We start from the raw sequence: 17,693 nt of genomic DNA, 5'->3' as shown, positions 1-17,693 counted from the left end.
AATCCCAGGATGTCACTAGGGTCATTAGAAATAGTGTCCCCAATGGAAGATTTCCCCTCCACCACTGTTCTAGGGTTATCCCAAAATGTGGGATTTTCTTTTACTTTCACTTTCGATGATAACAGTAAACAGAACAAAGAAAGAAGATGATTCTTCCAAACAGGGGCACAGACTGCAATACAAATTGATAGGTGTTCTAATCCTTTTCTAATCTATCCAAGACTATGTAATACTTTAATTCTTTTAGTAAAGCACCAGACTGTGTTTCTTTTGTCTTTAGTAAACCGAGCCTGGAATTGCTATTTCCTTCTGCTGGCTAATTTTACATTACTGTGTCATTCTGAGTCTCTTAATTATTGCAAACACTGCACACCATAGCCCCAGGGCGATAAAAGTAAGCTTATCGGTCACAAATCTCCATCGCTGCTCTGAAGGCATTCTCTGATACATTCAACAGGGCAGCCTAGTTCTTGGATCACATACTGGTACATATTTGACACCCAGCAGTCCATTGATATGTAAGAAATTTAGTTAAAGGTAGAAAAAAATAAAGAAAACGTAAAGTGAACAAAAGAAAAACAGAAGTATTGATGACAGGTGGCAGAATGGCTGGGTCCAGCATTTGACTCGCAGCACTATCAAAGGTCAGGATCCTGCCCTTCCTGTTCCAGAGACTGTTTGTCACTCACTCCTTGATTATGACTTACCGGTAATCTAGCTTCCTCTGCACTTCATAAACATATCTATTAAACACATTAGAGATATTTTTCTCTCTAAACGTATCTATAATGTGGTGTCCCTTGTAGCCATCACCTCTGTGAGGCGAGCATCTGAGCTTGTAGCCCTAGCTTGCAAGGAACCCGTTTTATTATTTTGGACAGGGACAATGTAGTGTTGAAATACTTAGGTTGCCTGTGTTTGTTTGACAAGAGCAGGGATGAGTTTTAGGAATAAAAAAAAGAATGAATATGATAAAAAGCAAATATATATATATAATGTTTAAAAAAAATGCATGCACAATAGTGAAGATGGCTGGGAAATTGGCTTGGTCTGGAATCAGTGTTTGGCTCTCAATACTCTCAAAAAGTAGCAGGTTTCTGCCCTTTGCCCTCTCTAACTTGTTTCAGAGACCATTAGCACTATTCTAGTATTCCCCTCTGTGTGTGATTTATAAATACCTAATTTAAGGGCAGAGAGTCAGGATGCCCACTAACACACAGCTCCTTTCTCTATCTGCAATGTAGAGAGCATCCTGTCTCACCTGTAGTCCAAGGGATGGGGCGAGCACGACACTCCACACCAGGGAGAAAGCCTTGCATTACTGTGTGGAGTTACAGACAGAAGAACAGGAAGTGAGGATTTCTCAGAAGAAATAAGGACATTTAAAAGCAAAATCGAAGGATGAGGTAAGTGAAGGAGGACTGCACTAAGGTAAAGGAAGCTATTTAGGAAAAAAAATGTACCTTTACAACCCCTTTAAGCCACTCTAACATGTATACACCATCAGCACTGCCTCCTATTCTTTTATTCCCCTCTGTGTGTGATTTATAAATACCTCATTTCAGGGCAGATATCGCGATCACATGACCATCCGGATCTCTCCTGGGGATCCGGATGGTCGCTGGGTGCATTTGCCGCTCCCATTGATTTTCTATGCACATATGCAAATGAGGGAGATACGCCGATTCACGAAAGTACTTGCGCCCGGCGCATAATATACAGGGTTTGCGTAAGTCATACGTCCGGTGTAAAGTTTTCCCCCATATATGAGGTGCAACTCATGCTAAGGTATGGACCAGGGAACACAGCCATCGTATTTTACATCATTTACATAGTACGTGAATAGGGCTGGGCGTAGGTTACGTTCACTTCATAGGCAGTGATCCGTCGTATCGTAGGGAGTAGTTCCGACGTGATTCTGAGCATGCGCACTGGGATGCGTCCATGGGACGGCGCATGAGCCGTTTGTTTTAAGTACTTCTATGACGCTTGGCCCATCATTTGCATGGGGTCACGCCTCATTAGCATGGCTCACGCCCACTTCCACCTACGCTGGCTTACGTCGAGGAAACCCAGCGTACATTAGAGAGCGAGTGGGAGCACTGGCTTCCTGAATACTGTGCTTGCCTCTGCGTGCTGCGTCGGCGTTGCGTATATTCGATACGCTACGCCGGCATAAATATGCACCAATGTATGTGAATCCGGGCCATAGAATGCAAAAGTAAAAACATTTTTATATATAATAAGTCTAAAAAAGCTACAGTATTTGGCCAATCATCTGGCCATCTTTGTGTTCATGGTCTGAGCATATTGTGATAACTTCATTTACAGTCATCATCATCCCAGCATGGCAGTTTCAGATATAACAGGCATCAAAATGGTGTCAATGTGTTTCACTGTCTATCTGCTTCCTCACGATTTTGACGGTAGATAGATAGATATATTGATTTGAAATATGTCTAATACACCATATAATCCAAAGTCCGCTATGTCTTCAGTGTGATATATTATGAAGGGACAGCAAATTTACACTGTTATACCAGCTGTACACTCACTACTTTACATTGTAGCAAAGTCTAATTTCTTCAGTGTTGTCACATGAAAATATATAATAAAATATTTACAAAAATGTGAGGCGTGTACTCACTTGTTGAGATACTGTAACTGTGTACTGTATTGAAAGCTAGAATTCAGCCTTAAATATTTAGGAGAATAAAGATAGTTAACTAATCAAAGGCTCAATTGATGACGTTTTACCCAAGGACAAGTGTTATTTTTGGGCATGTCACTGTAAATTTTTAATCAGATTGGATTTATCTGAAAATAATAGACTTTTTAAAAATAAGGGTCCTAATTCTGGTGTGGTAACTTTGTGAATTAAGCCTAATGTTTTCATAATCACACACATCTGTATACTGTATGTCAGGGGAACCACTGTTTGGACAGTGTGTTTTACCTCGTAGAAACCAATCACATTTAACCCATTCCTGCAAAGGAACAACTGATACCTGCTTATTTTTTATGAGAAATCCTGATGAAAATACTTGTTCCTGTGACTACTGTAACTGATATATAAGCAGGGGCGTCGTTAGGCCCGGGCTGAGGAGGCTGGAGCCCCGAATGTGCAGCCAAAAAGCCCTGAGTCTCGGGCATGCAAAAGTTAATTAGTAGCCCCGAATGCCCGAGCGCCGCTGAGCAGTTTGTCGAGTTTGCCCGAAGAGACACAGCAGGTCCCGCCTATGATGGACGTCCCACTGCCAGCCACTGTCCAATCCGGGACATCCATCATAGGCGGGGTAAGCTCAGCAGGCGGGAATTACAAATTTACACTGCCGCCCAGCGCGCCATGATGCAGCTCTCCTCCTCAGCTCCAGGGTCACGGTCACCCGGGCCAGGCACATTCGGTGCGACAGTGGTGCACCCCACATCCCAGTTCGCTTCATCAGCTCTCCTTTCCTCTGAGCCTCCTGAGCCTCCTCGAGTCCTCTCCTCTGGCTGCATCTCTACCACCGCGGGCTGAGGTAGGTCACTCAATGTTCCAGTGTGTTATCCACCCTGTAATGGATAGAAGTGCCAGTGTGTTATCCACCCTGTAATAGATAGCAATGCTTTGTGTGATCCCGCCTGTAATAGATACCAGTGGCAGCGTAACCACCCTTTAATATATACAGCTGTACCATTTTGTTACCCAACCTGTGATATATAGTTGTGCCAGTGTGTTATGATTATCCACCCTGTAATATAGCAGTGCCAGGATGTGATTCATCCTGTAATAATATTGCAGTGTCAGTGTGCATGCTAGTTACGCTATAATATGGAGTTGTACCAGCGTGTTATCCATTCTATTCTTTATATTGTATAAAACTGTGCCAGTGTGTGATCCATCCTATATTATATAAAGCTGTGCCAGTGTGTGATCCATACTATGGTATATAAAGCTGTGCCAGTGGGCTATTAATCTTATATTTAAAGCTGTGACAGTGTGCACCCTAAATTAAAGCTGTGCCAGTGTGCTATCCATCAAATATTATATAAAGCTGAGCCAGTGTGTTAGAGTGTGCAGAATGACACGTAAATGTTTTCATTTGTTCCAGGATCATTGTAATATGAAGACACTAATGAGATGAATGAGTCTACAATGTAGGTCCGTGTCAGTGATTGTGTATGTAGGTCAGGGTCAGTGATTGTGTATGTAGGTCAGGGTCAGTGATTGTGTATGTAGGTCAGGGTCAGTGATTGTGTATGTAGGTCAGGGTCAGTGATTGGGCTCTGAGGAAGAGGCCCCTGACGCCTCAAAACGCGTAAGCCTGCAGTGACGCACCTCATCACCCCCCTACATCCCGGAGTGTGGTTTGAGGGGTATCTATTTCATCGTTTGTGACAAGCCTTTTATCACCATTTGTTTGTGAGTAGTTTTTAATATCAATTTAATTTAATAAATTGTCAAATGGTAGTACACAAGGCTGGTGCGCCTTTCTTTCTCCCTTCTTGTTTTCTGCCAGGATCTCCCCATCCATGAAGGGCAGCAAGGCCTTCGTTACCACTGTTTTTGACATTCGAGGATATCTGCATGCAGACTATTGACTAATTGCTGAACATCCCACTCGTGCGCAGGAGTTTTGTGTTCTTTTGTTTGGATATCAGTGATTGTGTAATTAGGTCAGGGTCAGTGATTGTGTATGTAGGTCAGGGTCAGTGATTGTGTATGTAGGTCAGGGTCAGTGTATAGCCAGGTCACTGGTCAGTGTAGCCAGGTCACTGGTCAGTGTAGCCAGGTCAGTGTAGTCAGGTCACTAGTCAGTGTAGACAGGTCAGTGTAGACAGGTCACTGGTCAGTGTATGCAGGTTATGTCAGTGTGTGTGTGTGTACACTGACACACACTCACGTAGGTCACCCTGCGCCACGCGACCATGCGCACTCCCCCCTCTGTGCCGGCTTGGCTTCGGGCTGAAGCCCCTGGTCTTTTTGGCACCTAGCAACACCCCTGTATATAAGAATCCAAAGCCATCTCAACCGGCTTTCTGTATATTGTGCGATTTCAGTGGATCACTAAACTTTTGAATTGATCAATTTCAATTTGCTTACACTGCCTCCAATTTGTACTTTCCTGCCCTTTGTTGATAACATCCTCCAAAATTCATTGTTTTCTGTCTAGCAAGTAGTCATAAAAATGTAATATCTGAACAACTGAATTTTATAGCGTTAACAAAGAAATCAAGACTGAGCACATGAAATGCTGTCCTGCACCTTCTAAAGCCATGTGATTCCATATCAGTTACAGAGCAAACACTATGAAGTCCATCTGTTTCACCGAATCATAGACTTTGTATCATCAAGTCTTAATGTCCAAGTACAGCTCTGCTTCAAGGCTTCCCAAAGCAATAAATTCAACATTGGCATAAAGACAGCTTGCGTTATCCTCACAGATTAACAGTATCTCCGAAGAATAATGATGAGACTCGTTTGTTTAATTAACAGGAGCAACACAGAGTAACGAAAGGAGGGCAAACAAATGCTACAGAATTTCTCAATACAGAAAGAGCAAACATTTCCTTTAATTAAAATGAATTATTTACCCAAAATCCTATCTTCCTTGTAAAGAATGATCTTGAAGTGCCTATTTTTTGATCTTCACTTAAAATAAACTGCCTTTAAAGGAAAATGAAAAGGAAACAAAAACTAATGTGAACACGGATTTGACATTTTCTGTTCATAAATATTCAGTCAGCGGCATAGAAAAATAAATATTTGGCAAAAAATAAAATAACGGTAAAACTGTGTTTATAACCCATTACTGTTAAGACTGTTAACAAAAAGAATGCCAGGTCAGTGTATACTGGATGTGTTTGGGTAATAAAGAGTGGTATAGTGATTTGGCTTTAAATGGCTCTACTGTACTCCTTGCTACATTGATTATAAGCTTTGCAATAAATGGAAATGAATGAGACCTGCTACATGGCTCATTTAGATCAGCAATCAGCTGTAAATAATTACTGCTCTGTGCGATCATTTGTGACTGATCTCAGGTCCCAGCGACCCTAATAACATATTACAGTCACATTCATTTAAATTTACTACAAGCCTGCGACGAATCACAGGGGATTGTCGGCAACTTTCATTTACACAATTGCTGTTCTAAGAATTGCCAACACAGTAGAATCCTGCAGCTAGACGCTCATGTAATAATGTAAGAAAAATGGAAAGACAGTAATGGATCATCAAGGCCATAATATTTTTTTTTCTCTTTGCCATTTTTATATTACAGTCCTGCCATGTCAGTTGCTGTTGATATGGCACTAAACTTTCATACATACAGTATCTACATGCACTGTCCAGCAGCGAAACCCCAACAGCTCATAACAACAGTGGTTGCCACAAAGTGCCAGTCCCTAATGCCATGAGGTATGAGGACAATACAGATCAGCAGATCTCCTTGCATTCAATTCACAGGTGGTTTGTTGAATCATTCCTTAAAATCTGCAAAAGGTGGCAGTGAACCCCATCGAAGTCTATAGGGGCAAATTGTAATTCTAAATTCTGGATATTTTCAAGGCTAATTGGTAAGATTTGTCAAAAAGGGTGTGAGTGGCTGGGCATTGTGATGGGGGATATTTAACAATGCAAAATACATTTTAAAAATGTTCAATAGCAGGAAGAACATCTTTTTATTGTGACATAGGAAAAACAACAATGCTTTACATTACATGCTTGGGAGATGATTTTAACCTGTTTAGAACAGTAGTATTTCCATGAACAGCATCAGCTACAGAGTGTTCTGATATCACATGTCTGTATATATTTGTTTTAGCTTCAATAGATTTGTATTCAGTTTTACAATTTACAAAATATAAAAAAAACAAAAAAACAAACAAAGTGTAATAAGACATAGCTTAATATTGTAGTTACATTCAGCCCATATCAAGTCATACAACATAGACCATGTTTTTGGTTAAACTATGCTGCAGCAAGGAAAATAACTGTTCCCCCTGGCATTGGAGAGGCTAATTGTTAAGCCCACTCATGATCTCTCTATAGCGATCAGAGTGGCTGTATGTAAATCATATATATTTTCCTGCCAATAATGTTTCATCAACTCATGTAACATATGGCAGGGATGTACTACCAATAAATAAAAAACATTAAAAGGGAAATGAAACAAAACAGGACATACCAGTCAGAGTGATAATGGTTACACCACAAACATTGTAGGACCGTTTGAGTCCTCGAAAGAGGAGCCACATATAGTTATAGAATTATGCAAGACTTTAAATACATGAATTCAGAAAATAGAGCCTTCCGAGTACCATTTAAGCCAAGATGCCCAACACTGTGAAACCACCTCCTATTTCCTGTCAGCTGATGAGAAAAAGATCTCATAAGTGCCGTGAGTATGGGTTTTTCAAATTACTTCTGCAATCTCTGGTGCTTTTGCCTTTTTCCAGTGTCTGAGTATACAGTAGTTAGGCATGCTGCTAGTAGTAAATAAGAAGTGGTGATATCGCGCTCAAGAAAATAATAATAATAATTACATACAAGATATAAACATACAGATGCCGTAAGTAAATGGTGTAAAAAACTCAAACTGAAAAAGGAATATACACTGAAAAGTGTAAGTGCAGTGATTAAAAAAATTGCTAAAAGACATGAATAAATATATAAATAGATAAACAGTGGTCCAACAATGTGAATGTGAATTATGATCCACTTAGAGTGCAAATAAAGTCCACTAAAAGTGCAAATGCTGTAAGGATGTCTATCTCAAAGGCCAAGTATACGGATGATGGTAGCCTTGGAGTTAGTCCATAGAAGATAGTACACAATCTCACTCCACACTCATGACAGTGTGGAGTTTAGATACTCTGAAAGGTTTTGTAGTACTCTTTTGTAAAGCTAGGTGATTTGTTTTTGGGTAATGAGTTGGCAATACGATGGACCTCAGATTCAGTTATAGGGGAATTCAAGTTGTTGAGATGGTCGTCTGAGGACTAGGGGAGTTTAAGTGGTTTTAGAAATGCTTCAATGATGACTTGTGTAGGTTGTGGTATAGTTGAGTAACTTTTAAGTTTTTACAATAAACCATAGTAATGGCTAAAAGCACCCGCAATTGCTTGAGGTTTAAATTGTTCTGTTTCGGTGTTGGGGGGAATATTCAGAATTTGAGTTCTGTATCTATGTTCTTTGAGTCGATAAGCTAGAAATTTTCCAGCTCTTTTGCCACTAGTGTAATAGGACATTTTGAGCCTCCTCTAGGCTTTTTTAACCACTTCCCGACGGCCGTACGACTTTGTACGGCCGCAGGGTGGCTCTACTTCTCTGGGAGGCCGTGTTTTTACGGCCGCCCCTTTTCGCGTTCCCCGCGCGCGCTCCTGAGCGGGGAACTGCTGTGCTGGCCGTGTCCCTTGGACACAGCCAGTCACAGATCGCCGTGAACGGCCAATCGGAGCGGCCGTTTCCTAGGCGATCTGTGCGGCCAATGAGAGACGATCTCATATGTTTACATATGAGATCATCTCTCATTCCCGGCTCTCGCAGACAGCGCTGCTGTCAGGGGAGAGAGCAGACGGATCTGTGTCTCTTGTACATAGAGACACAGATCGGTCACCCCCCTTCCCCCACAGTTAGAACACACCCAGGATACACATTTAACCCCTTCCTCACCCCCTAGTGTTAACCCCTTCCCTGCCAGTCACATTTATACAGTAATTAGTGCATATTTATAGCACTGATTGCAGTATAAATGTGAATGGCGCCAAAAATGTGTCAAAAGTGTCCGATGTGTCCGCCATAACGTCGCAGTCCCAATAAAAATCGCAGATCGCCGCCATTTCTAGTAAAAAAAAAAATAATAATAATAATTCTGTCCCTTATTTTGTAGGCGCTATAACTTTTGCGCAAACCAGTCGCTTATTGCGATTTTTTATTTTTTTTTACTAAAAATATGTAGAATACGTATCGGCCTAGACTGAGGATAAAAAAAAAACGTAAAAAAAAAAATTGAGCTATTTATTATAGCAACAAGTAAAAATATTTTTTTTTTTCAAAATTGTCGCTCTATTTTTGTTTATAGCGCAAAAAATAAAAACCGCAGAGGTGATCAAATACCACCAAAAGAAAGCTCTATTTGTGGGGAAAAAAGGACGTTAATTTTGTTTGGGAGCCACGTCGCACGACCGCGCAATTGTCAGTTAAAGCGACGCAGTGCCGAATCGCAAAAAGTCCTCTGGTCAGGAAGGGGTTTAAGTGCCCAGTAAGGAAGTGGTTAAAGTCTTCCAGAAGGAGCAGTCTGAGATGATTGCGGGTTTGTGTCTGTTGCTCTTGTCAGAAATTGGGAGGGTTGCATTTTATTTTGTTTCTCAAGAGTGTACATTTTTGATGTTAGGGTCTGGATGTACTGCTTCCTCATCCTTTTAACCCTTGCCCTTTGTTGTATAAGGATGCCTCTCAGAAATGCCTTATAGGCATTCGACATAACAAATGGATTAGCGACCGACTTAGGGTTATGCTTGAAAAATTCTCAAAGTTGTTGTTTGATCTTAGACTTGGTCAGAGCATCCTGGAAAAGCTGGGGGTTGAATCACCATATGTAAGTAGGATTTGAGGAAGTCTCCTGCCACTAAATTTAGGCACTGAGGAAGAAGGGATCACTTTGAAATGCATCCTCCAGCAGTGGCCCTAAAAGTCTTCTCTATTACCATCCGGAGACTGTTGTCGTCAGACCGATTGCCATCATCTGATGGCTATTTTACATTGTGGTTTTCTTTCACTTGTTTGTGAGTAGTTTTTAATTGACCTTTTTAAAAAAAAATCTAAAGCCCTGTACACACGATCAGTCCATCCGATGAGAACGGTCCGAAGGACCGTTCTCATCGGTTAACCGATTAAGCTGACTGATGGTCTAATGTGCCTACACACCATCAGTTAAAAAAACGATCGAGTCCAACGCTGTGCGGTAAAATACAATGACGTGCTGACAAAAATTAGGTTCAATGCTTCCAAGCATGCGTCGACTTGATTCTGAGCATGCGCAGGTTTTTAACCGAAGCTTTTGCATACTAACCGTCGGTTTTGACCTATCGGTTAGGCGTCCATCGGTTCAATTTTAAAGCAAGTTCTAAAATTTTTGACCGAAGGATAACTGACCGATGGGGCCCACACACCATCGGTTTGGACCGATGAAACGGTCCTTCAGTCCGTTTCCATCGGTTTTGACCGACCGTGTGTACGTGGCCTCAGGATAATGCACAAGGTTGGTGCGCTCTCTTTTTTCTATTTCTCTTTTAAGTGCTAGGATACCCCTATGCTTGAGGGCAGCAAGGCCTGAGGCATAGTCCACCACAAACTTTAGTCAACTTGGTTAACACACTTGTGCGCAAGAGTATTTGTTTTCTGCTATCACTGTATTGAACATCTGAGTAGCATATTTATGTAGGTCATGCTGCTGGACAGATTCAGGGACCCCCCTGATCTTCACATTGTTTTTTCTAGATCTGTCTTCTAGATCTGCCAGTTTTTAGCCTTCATTATATACATGCTCCTGGCTCTCATTAGCATCTACCATAGCATAAATTGTTGTTGCATATTCCCCCATTTTGGTCTCTATGTGATCCACTCTAGAGGAGACTGGCTGTAATTCTCTACTGAACTTGTGTACACATGAGATTATGTTAGATTGGAGAGAACTTTTCAGGGAAACCAACATCTCCTTAAGCACAGTGTCTATGACTGACTGATTATTTGTGAGGAAAAGATCAATAGAGTCTGGCAGCTCCCTAGTGTCATCCCCACGGAGTCATGGAGAATGCTCATCTAGTGTCCAGAATCCAAGGCATCCATCCAGAATGTTGACTTTTAGGGGGTCCCCGATGCTGGTGTAGCTGGTGAGGATTGCTGGCTTTTAGGTGGGATACTTTTTTTTGGGTTGTGCCCTGTTTGGATTGCTGCGTGGAGAAAGGGATTAGGGTAGAGGATGATCCAGAGCCATCTTGCTTAGGCCCTGGGTTGAAGAATGCCACCCTCCTTCTTGCGCTTAGTCATGGTCTCCCTGGTGTGCCTCGGGTGTTGGGGAGCTAGAACACTGATGTGGGGTGTCAGATTTGTTTCCTGTCAAGTCATTACAAGACGCTGGGTTCCTGTTAAGACCAAAGCTCCGTGATCAGGCGTCCATCATGGTCTCTGGCAAGCTCCGCCCCCTATGTATATTTAATTTTTACTTTTAGCTTGGCTTAAATACAAAAGCAGCACTCCAATCTGATTATTTTAACTTGACAAATGCTTTTTGGGTAGTTTTGGCTGCAACAACGGATTTTTTATGAAGCGCTAAAAGGACTAAACTGACCAGTGGAAGTAAAAGCTGTAAGCTAAAAGTTATAGGAAAGTTTACTTTTAACCACTTGCAGATCGCCTGCCCGTAGTTACGGTACTACGGACAGGCAGCCTATATAAGCAAAGCAATGTATTAGTATGTTGCTCCCTGCTTCCCCCTCGTCAACACCCACTGTGTTTGTACACAGCAGAAGTCTGTTAGCAGGTCCTGGCCAATGATTCATGGCTGGGACCTGATTATCAATCACAGCCCACAGCTCTGTACAGAGGGAAGAATCTCCCTGTTTCTTATCCCTGCAAAGTAGAGATAAGATACAAATTAATCTTTAGTAAAAAGCAGCACACATTACACACATTAACACTTGTTGGGCAAATATTTAACCCATTGACTGCCCTAGATAATAACCCCTTCCCAGTCAGTGTCATTAGTACAGTGACAGTGTATAGTATTATCACTGATCACTGTATATGTGTCACTGGTGATATCAGTGGCAGTTAGTCAGTTCTCACTCAGTGTCAGTTAGTGTCAGATTGATCGCCGCACTATCACAGTCCCACTATAAGTCATTGATCACCGCCATTAGTAGTATAAAGAAAAAATTCAAGCATATATACCATTAATTGTGGATGCTATAACTTTTACACAAACCAATCAATATACACTTATTGGGTTTTTCTTTTTACCAATGATATGTAGCAAAATACATTTTGTCAAAAATTTATGAAGAAATTCGATTTTTTTTTATTGGATATGTTTTATAGCAGAAGGTAAAAAATATTGTTTTTCAGTATTTTTTGTTTATATATATAAAAAAATAAAAAAAACCAGTCGTGACCAAATACCACCAAAATAAAGCTCTATTTATGTAAACAAAAATGGGATAAAAATGTTGTTTGGGTACAGTGTTGTATAATGATGTAATTGTCAATTTAGGTAGCACAGTGCTAATTAGCAAAAATGGCCTGGTCATAAAGAAGGTAAAACATTCCGGAGTAGAGGTGGTTAAAAAAAAAAAAAGCTAAAATCTCCAATTTTGTAGGAATTGGTCAGAGTAAAAGTATAAATAGAATGCACAAAACACTGCAAAACCACAACCCCACATTTCCTGAAATCCTCTTCCATCTATTAAATCCAAGTATTCCTAGAATATTCAAAATATTATTTCAGGTATGTTTTTGGTAGAAATTGACCAGCGTTGGGACAGTATGCCATCACTTGAAAACAGATTTTATCTTTTTGACAGATAGATGTTCTGTCACTGATTAAAGATGCATATTATGACAGGAATATAGTATGGTTTAGCATGCAGTTTTTTTGTGGGTGAGGCATTAGTTCTCATCTGATGAGAGTGTGGGACACTGTCTGGTACAGAGCCCAGCCTGAGAAAATCAATATCCAGGAGGCTGTAGGAGATAAAATTAAGGCTTGAATGGGCCTGTCACCTATCTGACAGGAGACCGAGATTACAAGGGCAGCCTCACTGGTAAATAATGACCAAGCACAAATGAAATTTAAACAGGATAGGAGGAACATAAGTGCTGGAAGATGTAACTTGTAGAACCCAGGACTTCAGATGCTGACCAGTGACCAGGAAGATCCAGCAAAACCTCTGGACAGGAGTGTCAGGGTAATTCCCACCAGGAGAACCAGCAGAAGTTAAAGTGGAACTCTGGCTTGTCTGAAGGTTCAGGGTGGCAGGGTTTACAGATGAGATTAACAGATAGATGGCAGGGCTATAGATAGAAGGCTAAAACAAAAAGAAAAAATGTGCCTACAAAGTGCAGTATGTCTGATAATATGGAATTCATTAATTCATTAAAACAGCCAAATGGCTACTCGCTAAAAAGTAGTACAAAATGCGCTCATAGGAAGGAAAGTGTAGTCACTGTGGATAGTCAGCCGATGGTGGTGGCTTCTCTGGTGAAGATATTGTTGGTTGCTGTCCAGGAAAGAATCGAGGCAGAGCACTGCGGGAACAGCGAATCCCGGAAGTACCTGTTCGGCGGCGTGCGTTTCAGCCTGGAGCGCACACGGCTCTCGGCGACAGGAAGTGACGTCAGACAGGGGCTCGTAGTGATGACGCGTTTCAATGCTTCCGCATTTTCATCAGATCTAATGGGAGGAGGAGACTGGCATACTTATATATGCTCTGTAGAACGAGATGGGGCTTTGCATTCCTTGCATAGGGCCTCCCTGACCCTGCTTTCTCTGTCTGAAAAGACAGCAAGTCATTCAGCACCTACACACCCTTCCTATGACCAGTGGTCATTTGGCTATTTTAATGAATTAATAAATTCCATATTATCAGACATACTGCACTTAGTAGGCACATTTTTTATTATTTGCTATTACAGAGTCTTGTATCACTCTCCAAAGTGCTGCCATGGTGTATATATCATTTTGAACTGTTTATATACGAACTTTAAATATTGGGAATTTCATTACCATCCTTTTTATTATTATCGAGTTACTGGTCTTTTTGTTTCCCTTCCTCCCCTTCCATTTTTATAATAATTTATTTATCCACTTTTTGTGGTATTGTGGTTCAAATCTCCCTCTTTTGTGCCGTCATTGTGTTTGTTTATACATAGAAGGCTGCAGCTAAATTTGAAAGCAAGTACTTGGCAGTGGTGTGGAGCAGGACTAGAGACAGTAGCAAAGTCTCAGTTTAAGCCAAGGTCAGCAACAAGTGAGCAATGCAATACCAAATAAACTGGGGAGTAAGGATGAGCTTCGAGTTCGAGTCGAACTTACGTTCGACTCGAACATTGCCTGTTCGGCGAACAACGAACAATTTGAGGTGTTCGCGGCAAATTCGAAAAGCCGCGGAACACCCTGTTAAAGTCTATGGGAGAAATCTAAAGTACTAATTTTAAAGGCTAATATGCAAGTTATTGTCCTAAAAAGTGTTTGGGGACCTGGTTCCTGCCCCAGGGGTAGGGATGAGCCAAAAACCCCCCTGTTCGGTTCGCACCAGAACTTGCGAACACACCAAATGTTCATGTGAACTTTAGAACCCCGTTAAAGTCTATGGGACTCAAACATTTGGGGGCAGATCCACAAAGCACTTACAGTACGCCGGCGTATATCGAGATGCACAGCGTAAGCGTAAATATGCGCCGGCGTATCTATGCGCCGTATCCCCAAAATGAGATACGCCTAAAAATTTGATTTTTCCGACCAACGTAATTTTTCTACACCGGTGCATCATGGGCGCAAAAATACGCTAGACGCACCATTGTTTTGATATGCAAATATGCAAATGAGGGAGTACGTTTGACCAGCGCAGGCTACGCGCGGTGCGCATAAGCTGTATGTCCGGTCTAAAGTTACCCCTCATAAAAGCAGCTTTAACTTTGCACCAGACGTGTGCAGGTCAGCTAAAAACACCGTTAGGGACGAGCTGAGCAGCCACACTTGCAGGACAAAAATCTGTATGCCAACATGCCAGGGGCATCCATGGTCATAGCTATACTACTGGCTTTAGATGCGCACAGAAGGAGGAGGGAACGGAGGAGGAGGAGGGCACGGGAGAGGATATACCGACCGCGCATAAACATCTTTGAAATGGGTGATTCTGAGGTGTATCGCATCTTCAGATTCAGCCCTACTGCCATTCTGGAATTAACCACAACCCTGAAAGATGACATCACCAGCCAGACAAAACGCTCACATGCAGTGGAGCCACTGGTCAAGGTAATGGCAACACTCCATTTCCTTACCAGTGGCTCTTTTCAGCGTACAAGTGGAGTGGTGGCTGGGATGGCACAATCCTCCATTAGCAGATGTGTGCACCAGGTTATCCCCGCAATCCTCAGACGCATGGCCAACCAAATCATCAGACCCACCCAGGAGAACCTGCGGGTGAAGGCAATGCGGGATTTCTACAGAATTGCAGAATTCCCACGCACCGTGGGGGCCATTGATTGCACACATGTGGCACTACGGCCCCCCCGTGAGACAGAGCACCTATACCGCAATCGGAAGCACTGGCATTCCATCAACGTACAGGTGATAGCCGATGCCCAATGCCTCATATGGCACGTCCGTGCCAAACACCTAGGATCCAGCCATGACAGCTACATATACCGTCAAAGCCCCATCCCAATGGAATTCGAACAGAACATGTATGGGGACAGCTGGCTGGTTGGTGAGTGACATGGGTGTCAGGCATCACTGTCCCCCCCCATGATGCAGACATCACGAGGGGCACATGCACGACTAACATCCTCCTGTCTTTTCCCTTCCAGGTGACTCTGCATATGCACTTGGGCCCCATCTCATGACTCCATACCAGAATCCCCAAACACCAGGAGAGCAAATATACAATGAAGCACCAGCACGTACCCGTGGAGTGGTGAAACGCACCTTTGGCCTCCTGAAGTCCTGTTTCCGATGCCAGGATAAGTCTGGGGGTACCCTGTTGTATTCCCCAAACTTTGTGTGCCAGATCATCGGTGCATGTTGCATGCTGCACAACTTCGCCATGAGAATGGGCCTGGAGATCGACATACGTGATGACCTGACCCCCGAACCAGACATTCCCCCCCTGACCGAGGCTACCCCGTCTTCTGAGGGAAGAGCAGTCAGGAGATGCCTTGCAGTAGGCATCTTTGCACGTTAAACCCACACATTAATCATGGCACAATGAGAATGCATGCATGCACACCACTGTTGTCCCTAGCACACACACCCCACATCCTCATCAAATTGGATTAGCACAAGCCCACCATGCAGGACTTGGGAGCAGCAACGCCACGCCAAGGCTCCAATTATGTCACTGTACATTTATACACCATTTACACGGACCTGGGGATCACTTCTCCCTGGTCCTGGGGATCCCTTCTCCACCACAAACGAGGGTGACACCCCTTTTCCGGCAGGAATGTCACCCCCACAATCAAACATCATTCACAAATATAAAACAAATCATAATCACAGTAAAAAATAAAAAATAAACATAAAACACTGAAAAAAAAAAACTAACGCCGCTGGCGGCCACGGTCCCGGCTCCTCAAGGGGAGACTCATGGGGGGGTAATCAGGGGAAGGAGGAGCATCCCCTGGTCTCTGGCGGCCTGCCCTCCAAGGCCACGGCGATGCGCGAGAGGCCCACATTGAGGGCTGCTGTGTTGGCCTGGACAGCCTGGGTCAGGGCACGCACCTCCTGACCCATGCCTGCTGTGGCAGTCTGCAGATCATTGAAGCAGGTAATCACAGCCAGGGCGTTACAACTCATGTCCTGCACGGAATCCTTGATGGAGGCCAGGCTCTCCTCCATCCGGCCCAAAGTCTGGGTGACCTGACCCAGATGGCGGGTCTGACGGGCCTGGTCCCTCCTAAGATTTTCCGGCAGAACCTCTGCCGCCTCCCTTGTCTTGCGGGTCGCCTTCCTGCCTCCTTATGAGGCTTGTGGCCTGGAAGAAGGGGAGACCCTTGGGGGGGAAGCCCTGTTGGGGGAGGAGTGGGAGGGGCTAGCCCTGATGGAGGCCTGACTGGTGCCAACACCAGGGCTAGACTCCTCCAAATGGAGCGTGACCTCATTGGCACTGGTGACCTCCTCCTCCTCAACCTCCTCATGAGGAGAGCTGGGGCCACTCCCCTGCACAGAGGACTCCGGGCTTTCCTGGGGGTCTGCATCAGCCTGATGTCCGGGGGATGGTGCGGACTGGCCACCAGCATCAGATGGCCCAGCACCCTCCTGCACATCTGTGGATGACACAAAACATACACAGGTTGGATGATCCACACACTTGTCACATATTCCCTTCCCCCCACACATGCTACACACCAGAGAGAAAAAAAACCACTTACCTGTCCTCACAAGCTCCTCAATGAAGTCAAATCCAGGCACTCCCTCCACTTGATGCCTGTGGAGGCACTGGGCCACTAGCCGCTCCTCAGCAGTGAGCCTGATAGTGCATGGTGGTCCCCCTCCAGTGCCCCTGGCATGAGCCACCATCTTTGCCAGCTTACCTCTAACCAGGAGCCTGAGATCATTTATCTTTTTAAGGATCTCATTGGGGGTCCTGGTCTCACACCCCGATGCATTTACATTGTCTGCAATAATCTGCAGGATCTCCCTCCTCCTGGCCGCGGTGATATTCAGACTCTCAGGCCCATGGAGGTAACGATCATATTGGGTATAATGAATTGTCGGCTCCTGGCAATTCAGAGAGGATTCATTCATAAAAAAAAAGCATGGAGGTCCCCCCAAATTCAATTACAGGCCCTTCAGGTCTGGTATGGATATTAAGGGGAACCCCCGCCGTCAATTAAAAAAAAAATGACGTGGGGTTCCCCCCAAATATCCATTCCAGACCCTTCAGGTCTGGTGTGGATTTTAAGGGGAACTCCACCCCAAATTTAA

The sequence above is a fragment of the Rana temporaria genome, chromosome 7, assembly GCF_905171775.1.
Source record: "Rana temporaria chromosome 7, aRanTem1.1, whole genome shotgun sequence".
NCBI lineage: Eukaryota > Metazoa > Chordata > Amphibia > Anura > Ranidae > Rana > Rana temporaria.
The sequence above is the reverse complement of the archived record's forward strand: the minus strand, read 5'-3'. Positions refer to the sequence as shown.